The sequence below is a fragment of the Macaca thibetana genome, chromosome 14 (genome assembly GCF_024542745.1).
Source record: "Macaca thibetana thibetana isolate TM-01 chromosome 14, ASM2454274v1, whole genome shotgun sequence".
Lineage (NCBI taxonomy): Eukaryota > Metazoa > Chordata > Mammalia > Primates > Cercopithecidae > Macaca > Macaca thibetana.
In genome coordinates, this window is record NC_065591.1 from 30816631 (window position 1) to 30825935 (window position 9305).

Genomic DNA, 9305 nt, shown 5'->3' on the forward strand with positions numbered 1-9305 from the left:
GTGCGTGTGAGAGAGAGAGAAGAGAGTTTTACAATGGATCCTACAGAATACATAATCTTACATCCTGCTTTTTCCACCTAACATTATCAGACAAAACTTTTTGCAAGTCATTATATCTTCCAAAATATGATATTTTTCTCCTATGGCTACACAATTTACAATCAAAGGACTATTCATTTATTTACATACTCCTTTACTGAGAACATTTAAATTGTTTTCTTCTATAACAGTACAGTGACATCCTTCCTCTACATTTGTATTTATTTTCTTAGGACCTATTTTCAGAGGTCATTTTTGGTTCAAGTCATTTGAACATTTTAAGGTTCTTGTGACATGTTGTTGATTGTTTTCTGCAATGCTCGAGCTAGTTTATACCCTCACTGGCACTGAGAGTGTGGATTGGAAGTGCAATTTTCAAGTAGGTGAATATCTGGATTCTGGATGTTCATCAATTGCGTATTTCATCACATTCTTCTGAGGGAGAAGGCCTCTCGTGTTATGTTCAGCCATAACCACTACCCCATGGGAGTCATCCAATACACTGAATGTCTGCTGCGTCCTGGGCTCCCTGCCTATTGGGCTCTGGGAGTACAGCAGCAAAGGAGGTGGACATAGACAAATAGGCAATAAACACTGCATCCTCAAAAGAAGCCAGAAGCCACATGGCTCAGCTTGGGGGCCTGTAGTTTATCATGTTGTCTTCTCAGGAAGACCTTCCTTGACCACCTCTTTTAACCTGATAGCTTCCTCTGGCACTTCCTGTCATGCCTTCCCTGCTTTATGTTTTCTCCATGAGCCTTCCCCCTTTTAACATACTATATAACTGATTTAATTTGTTTATTATGTATTTCTCCTACTAGAATAGAAGCCCATGAGGATTGGTGGGTTTTGTTTCTGGTTTTGTATTTTCTGCTTATTCTTAGCACCTGCAACAGTTTTCTGGCATCCAGGAGGTGTTAAACCAATATTTGACTAAATGAGTGAACAAGCAAGTGAATTAATAGATGAGGTAACACCAAGATAAACCATATTACAAATAAACAGAGTAAGTGATGATTTGCCTTGAGGGATTTGAGAGAGAATTTGATCAGATCCCTGGCTCCAATACAGATACCCTCCCATTTCATTTTTAAATATATTTTCCTTTAGGACTTGAGTACTTTCCCATATTCTCAAAAAGAGTTCTCTTTTAAAAAATAGATATATTGCCAGATGCCGTGGTTCACACCTGTAACCCCAGCACTTTGGGAGGCCGAGGCGGGTGGATTGCCTGAGCTCAGGAGTTCGAGACCAGCCTGGGCAACATGGTGAAACCTCGTCTCTACTAAAAGTACGAAATTAGCCAGGCATGGTGACATGCACCTGTAATCCCTGCTACTCAGGAGACTGAGGCAGGAGAATCGCTTGAACCAGGGAGGTAGTGGTTGCAGTGAGCCAAGATCGCACCATTGCATTCCAGCCTGGGCAACAAAAGTGAAACTCTGTCTCAAAAAAAAAAAAAAAAAAAAAAAAAAAAAAAAAAAAAAAAAACAGATCTATTAACCCCATTATGAACCTTCTGACATGGTACACCAGGAAGGACTCAACGTCGCTTCTGTGGTATTCCCACCTTGAATCTAATCTTGAGGAAACATGAGACAAACTCCAACTGAGGAACAGTCTGTAACTGGCCTTTTCAAAATACCAAGATCATGAAAGTTAAGGACAAAAGAACTGTTCCAGTTTAAAGAAGACTAAGGAGACATGCCAAGGCCGGGCGCGGTGGCTCACGCCTGTAATCCTAGCACTTTGGGAGGCCGAGGCCGGCGGATCACAAGGTCAGGAGATTGAGACCACGGTGAAACACCGTCTCTACTAAAACTACAAAAAATTAGCCGGGCGCGGTAGTGGGCGCCTGTAGTCCCAGCTACTCAGGAGGCTGAGGCAGGAGAATGGCGTGAATCCGGGAGGCGGAGCTTGCAGTGAGCCGCGATCGCGCCACTGCACTCCAGCCTGGGGGACACAGCGAGACTCCGTCTCAAAAAAAAAAAAAAAAAAGAGTGTTCCTGGATTGGGTCTTGGAACAGACAGAAAAGGCTTGAGAAATATTGCGGAGACAATTTACGAAATTTCATATGGGCCATAAACTTAATATGAATAAGAATATTGTATCAATGTTAAACTTCCTTGTTTTAATCATTAGACTACAGTTATGTAATCTCTTACATCAGAGATTTCTTTTGTGTCTTAGAAAATACATATTGAAGTATTTAGTGGTAAAGAGGAATGATGTCTGCAACTTACTCTCAAATGGGCCAGAAAAAATATACATCATGTATATTCATATACACATGTAAATAAAGATAGCAAGCACCTGACAAAATAAATAGAGCAGAATCTGTGTAAACAGTAAACTGGAGTTAATTATACTATTTTTGTAACTTTCTGCAAATTAGTATTATATCAAAATAAAAATTTACAAATAAATATACATAGATTCCTAGGAGGAGTCATACATAAGCATCTCAGGTAATACCTTCATTACAAGTTATTCAGTAGCTGAGAGCAAGAATTGGGCACTCTTGCTTTTGTTACTTCTTCACCCCAACCTGAGGACCCCCATATGAAGATAAGGAAGAGGTGGAAGACATTAAATTCAAACTTCACCTACATCACCGTTTTGCCTTGGACCCAGTGACTTTTACAGAAACAAATTGAGACACAGAGAAGTTAAACAGATTAAAAGATAGAAATGTGGCTTAAGGCCAGGCACGGTGGCTCACACGTGTAATCCTAGCATTTTGGGAGGCCAAGGCAGGTGGATTGCCTGAGCTCAGGAGTTCGAGACCAGCCTGGGCAACATGGTGAAACCCGTCTCTACTAAAAGTACAAAATATTAGTCATGCATGGTGGTGCATACCTGTAACCCCAGCTACTCAGGAGGCTGAGGCAGGAGAATCTCTTGAACCTGAGAGGCGGAGGTTGCAGTGAGCCAAGATCATGCCACTGCACTCCAGCTTGGGTGACAGAGCAAGACTCTGTCAAAAAAAAGAAAGAAAGAGAGAAAGAGAGAAAGAAAAAGAAAGAAAGAAAAAAAAGAAAGAAAGAAGGAAGGAAGGAAGGAAGGAAGGAAGGAAGGAAGGAAGGAAGGAAGGAAGGAAGGAAGGAAGGAAGGAAAGAGAAAGAAAGAAAGAAAGAAAGAAGAAAACAAATAGAAAAAAGAAAAGAACAGAGAAGAAAAGAAAAGAAAGACAGCTTGGAGTGGTGACTCATGCCTGTAAGTCCAGACTTCTGGAAGATTGAAGCAGGAGCATCTCTTGAGCCCAGGAGTTCAAGACCAGCCTGGGCAACATAGTGAGACCTCATCGTTACCAAAAAAAATAAAAATTAGCTGCCCTGGTGGTGCACACCTGCAGGGGCCTTTGAAAACAGTATGCTGAGAATAGATAGGGCTCAAGGACAGTATCTCCAATTGAACTTTTAATGAACTCCCATAGGCGCCAAGAAGGCGGGCAGATAAGGAGGAGCATAGAAACAAGGAAGTGAGTAGAAGGTTACATGTGGGAAAAGAAAGTTTGTTTTGCATTGCATTCTTTCTGCTGACGTGGGGTTTATGGAGTATAAATAAAGTGAGGCGGAGGCTCTGAGTGCGGCCGCCATGTTCTCTGTGTGTCTTTGTCTTTTGTGTGTTCTTTCATTCTCCACCACCCCCGGCACGGACCCCAACACACACCTACAGTGCCAGCTACTCGGGAGGCTGAGATGGGAGGATCAGTTGAGCCCAGGAGGTGGAGGTTGATCAGTCCACTAATGATAGCTCACTGCACTCCAACCTGGGCAAGACAGCAAGATCCTGTCTCAATAAATAAATAAGTTAAAAAGTAGGAATATATAAACAGTTAACCAGACAGGCTACACAGAGAAATGACCAAATTATTTTCTTAACCCTTATACATTATGAGATTTAATGTGTTAATACTTATAAAACCCTGAGATCATCTGACAAAAAGTACTCTAAGCTTGTCTTTTATTATCCTGAGATAAGGAATTACTTGACAATGAACATCGTTTCTGACTTTTTTATGACAGTATAATTGGTTGATATTAGTTTAATAAATACCGGTCACAATTTTCAAAATAGGCCCTGATTTATGACTGCCTTTGGTGATGTCTGGAACACGCCGTCTCTTGTGCTGTTAAGTTTACAGATTATTCTGTGTATTGTTCTGTTAGCAGGAACCCTAACAACACAAGTTTTGATGTCTGAAGTTAATTAAGTGCAAGGAAGCACCCTATCTTATAACAACTTGCATTCCTCAAACATCTGAGCTTCTGTTATTTGAGTGTCCTCAGTAATCATCAACCCTAAAGTAACTTTTGAGCAAGGGAAAGTAGGGTGTTGGAAAGGAGCTGGGGCAGCTGAAGCCCACGACAAAAGAAAAAGACGCCAAAAGTGCCAGTCATCAAAACTCTTCAGTGCTGTAATGAACCCTCCAAGGAGCATTATAGTTGGGAGAATGATTCAGCAGTGGCTGACCCTAGGCTACATGGACAGATTCAACGTAAATTTGTGGTCAAAAGCATTGCATTGGCTGGGGGCAGAGGAGGTGTGTGGTTTGTAACAGAAAAGGCACTTGTCCTCCATACATCATATTCCCCTGTGTTATTACTCTCTGCCTGTCTCAAACATATCAACACGAAAGCTCTGTGACCTAAAGATGAAAAGAAATCATTTGTAAAGGTCAAAAATTTATGTATTATGAAACACAAAAGTCTATGAAATCCACCACATACGTTGTGAATGTTCTGTGCCAGTTCAGTGTAGGAAGAAAAAGAAGTGAGGAGGCATATTTTTAAAGATAAAAACAAAAAAAAGTGGACAAAATTATGACTGCAGACATGTGGAGAGTCCTATCTACACCCTGTCAGATGGTCCAAACACTCCACTCCCAACCATTTAGCCACACTTTACATCTGTTTACGGCTACATCCAGGAAATTGAAAGCAGATGACAACATCATCACTGCAGCCAATGTTTGTAGCAAATATTCCTTCTCTCCAAAGGCTTAGAAATTTGTGAACGTGGAGCCAGGAAGACGGAATCATAATTAAATGCAGATGTGCTATCATTTTATACTATTATGCACCTAAAAGAAACAATGACCTGGAGCACAAAACCAGTGTCCCCCTGAGAGAGACCCAAATGGCACAGTCAGGCTAAGGACAGATCTCACTGTGGGGACCTGGCTGCGAAGGAAGGCCTAGAAGGAAACTAAAGAGATAAGGGTGCATTGAGATAGAGTCCGCCTTCATCAGTTTAAAAAAGAAGAAACAAAGGTATTAGAGGAAACTCATATTAATCAAGACTAGATCTCAGCTCTGAAATTCTGAGGAAAGTACTATTTGTCTAGAATGAAAGGAGGGAATTTGCAAAATCCAAAGAACAGTGGATAAGGCATGGATTAAAATAGCTTCAGGCCAGGCACGGTGGCTTGCTCCTATAGTCCCAACGCTTTGGGAGGCTGAAGCCAGAGGATCGCTTGAGCCCAGGAGTTTGAGACCAGCCTGGGCAACATAGTGAGACCCCTTCTCCATAAAAAAATTAAAAATTAGCTAGGCATCATTGCACAGGCCTGTAGTCCTAGTTACTCCAGAGGCTAAGGTGGGAGGATTGCTTGAACCTGCGAGGCTGAGCCTGCTGTGAGCTGTGATTGTGCCACTATACTCCAGCCTGGGTGACAGAGTGAGACTGTGTCTCAAAAACAACAAATAAACAAAAAATAGCAGCTTCAGTAGAAGCACATTTATCCAGAGGTGGAGGGAGGAAGTCCTGGCTACAAGAAACCTTCATGCTCAACTGGCAAATTCAGCTTTTGATTGTAAAGTATAAAAGGAAGTATTTTTAGAGCAACACTTACTCAGGAAACAGTAAAACTGAACATTGTGTTTCATCATAACTGGATCTAACCTGCTGTGGCTGTTTAGGACCATACATTTTGAGTGATTCAGGTATGCCAGACCCTCAAAGAATCTAACTGAAAACTGTTTATTGACCAATGAACCACAGGACTTGTTTTAACCAACATACAGGCCTGTGGACTCTTTCCTCCCTATCCACAGTGCTAATTTTCCATCCTTAATTTGTAGCCTTTAACAACCCCTGATTTGTACTCCCTCAGCAAAACTACTCAATCGACTTTTTTCTCTAAAATATGTTCCATTGTCTAGCAACTTTAAAAAAAACACTTAATTTTTTTAAGCACTGAAGATCTTTATATATATATATTTATATTTATATATATTTATGTATATATTTTAATATATTTTTTTTCAATAACTTTAGGGGTACAAATGGTTTGTGGTTTCATGGATGAATTGTACAGTGGTGAAGTCTGAATTTTTAGTGCACCAATCACCCAAGTAGTGTTCTTTGTACCCAATAAGCAGTTTTTCATCCCTCACTTCACTTCCACCCTCCCCTTTCTAAGTCTCAAGTGTTCATTATACCACTCTGTATGTCCTTGCACACACATAGCTTAGCTTCTACTTATGAATGAGAACATGTGCTGTTTAGTTTTCCATTCCTGAGTTACTTCACTTAGAATAATGGCCTCCAGTTTCATCCAGTTTGCTGCAGAAGACTTTCTTTTCTTCTTTTTTATGACTGAGTAGCATTCCAACGGTGTATATAGACCACATTTTCTTTATCCATTCATCAATTGACGAGCATTTAGGTTGATTCCGTATCTTTGCAATTGTGAATTGTGCTGTGGTAAACATATACATGCACGTATCTTTTTGATATAATGACTTTTTTTTTTCCTTTGAGTAAATAGCCAGTAGTGGGATTGCCAGATTGAATGGTAGATCTACTTTTAGTTCTTCAAGAAACTTCCATACTGTTTTCCATAGAGGTTGTACTAATTTACATTCCCACCAGTAGCATCTAAGCATTCCCTTTTCACCACATCCATACCAACATCTACTGTTTTTTGACTTTTTAATAATAGACATTTTGGCTGGGGTAGGTGATATCTCATTGTGGTTTTAATTTGCATTCCCCTGATGATTACTAATGTTGAGCTTTTTTAAAATACGTTTGTTGACCATTTGTATATCTTCTTTTGAGAAATGTCTATTCGTGTCCTTTGTCCACTTTTTGATGGGATTATTTGCTTTTTTCTTGCTGATTTGTTTGAATTCCTTGTCAATTCTGGATATAAATCCTTTGTTGGATGCATAGTTTGCAACTATTTTCTCCCATTCTGTGGATTGTATGTTTACTCTATTATTGTTATTATTATTATTGCTGTACAGAAGCATTTTCATTTTTGTTGCATTTGCTTTTGGGGTCATAGTCATAAATGTTTTATGTAGACCAATGTTTATGTAGACCAATGTTTTTTCAAGGTTTTCTTCTAGAATTTTTATGGTTTCAGGTCTTAGATTTAAAGATCTTAATCAAAGATCTTTTTTAAAAAAAGAGGAAAGTGAACAAGAAAGATAAAGGATATTGTGTGTAAAAAGCTAAAGGTGACTCTAGCCCCTAAAAGCTGTATAAAGAAGGGTAGAGTTTGGAAAGTGCCAGCTAATGCTTCCCCATCCCAGGCATGAGGCAAGGACAATGGAAGGGATGTGAGTAGAAAGGGATCACGAAGAGATATGGAGCCTCTTTGCATGTAATTCCTGGAGTCCCAGCCACCACTATTGGCCCCCACCTCCGTCCCAGTGCTTTGGATTTCCTGGTTACAATAGCAGTGGGAAAACTGAAAATTCATTCTTTTTTTTTTTTTTTTTGAGATGGAGTCTTGCTGTGTCGCCCAGGCTGGAATACAGTGACACCATCTTGGCTCACTGCAACCTCCACCTCCAGATTCAAGCGATTTTCATGCCTCAGCGTCCCATGTAGCTGGGATTACAGGCATCCTCCACCACGCCCAGCTAATTTTTGTATTTTTAGTGGAGACAGGGCTTCACCATGTTAGCCAGGCTGGTCTCCAACTCCTGACCTCAGGTAATCTGCCCACCTTGGCCTCCCAAAGTGCTAGGATTACAGGCATGGTTGGCCTGAAAAGTCACTCTTGCAAGAGCTGTTGGCTCGACTCTTCACTTGGAGTCCAGGTTTCTACTACCAGGGGCACCACCACATCCTGGCATCTCTCCTAGTGCCACACCATCGTCGCCATGGCAACTGTTGCCTCCTCTTGTTTACTTGCCATCACCTCCACAAGCTTTCGCTGCCCCAGTGAGGTACCTTTCCCAATCACTGTTGATGTGCCCACAGTACAGGGAGACCAACCATCCTGGTTTATCTGGGACAGAGGGGTTTCCTAGGATGTGGGACTTTCAGTGTTAAAACGGGAAAAGTCCCCAGCAAATCAGGATAGTTGGTCACCTTACCACCATAGTTGCCACAACTGCCACTGCCACTGACTGTGTCTTTGAAGTCGAGGTGGGAACAGTGGAGCATACTTCTGTCCTATGAAAAAGTGCTAGGGCAACTTTTACTTCCAGCTTGAGTGCCCTGCCAGGCCCTCAGGGGAAATTCACACATCTCCATTTCCTTGGATGGAATCATGCAACCCTAGGAGGCTGCACTGCCTTCCCTCAGGCCATTTCTCGGTGACAGCTCTGTGTCCACCCCACTGTCACCCCAGTGATGTTGGCTACAGGCTGAATCTGCCCATCTCTCCCGCCCCCTTATCTCTGAGGAGGACCTTCACCACACAATCTGAGGAAGGCAAACTGGACTTAGAACTTACTGCAATTGTTTATATGTGTGCACCAATACAATCCATAGAATACTCGCTATTTTTAACCGTAAAATCTGCCCAAGTGTTATGCTAAATGCTAAAGGATGGAGAAATAATACTTTCAGATAGTTTTTTTCAAAAGAAAGAAATGAAATCTTTAAAAGAGAAATTTCTTAATCTCACCAAAACCCTCTTTTTAAAAAAATTGAAATGATATTAATATGCTGTTTTTTATAAAGCCATATATATTCACTTCAGGTGCTTTAGAAAATAGAGAAAACCGTATAAATTTAACCTCCCAAAATCGCTCACAAATTTTACCATCCCAAGATAACCATTGTTAATATTTTTTCACAATTTGATGTATACTCTTCTAGTTTTATCTATGAATGTTTATGCACTTAAATATAGAAGGCTTTAAATAAAATGAGATCATATATATTATTTACAAATATGACATATATACATACTATATAACTTGTGCTTCTCACTTAATATGTCATAAACATCTTTCCATGTTGATAAAAATCTCTGTGATCATTTTTAATGGCTACATGATATCCCATGTATTCC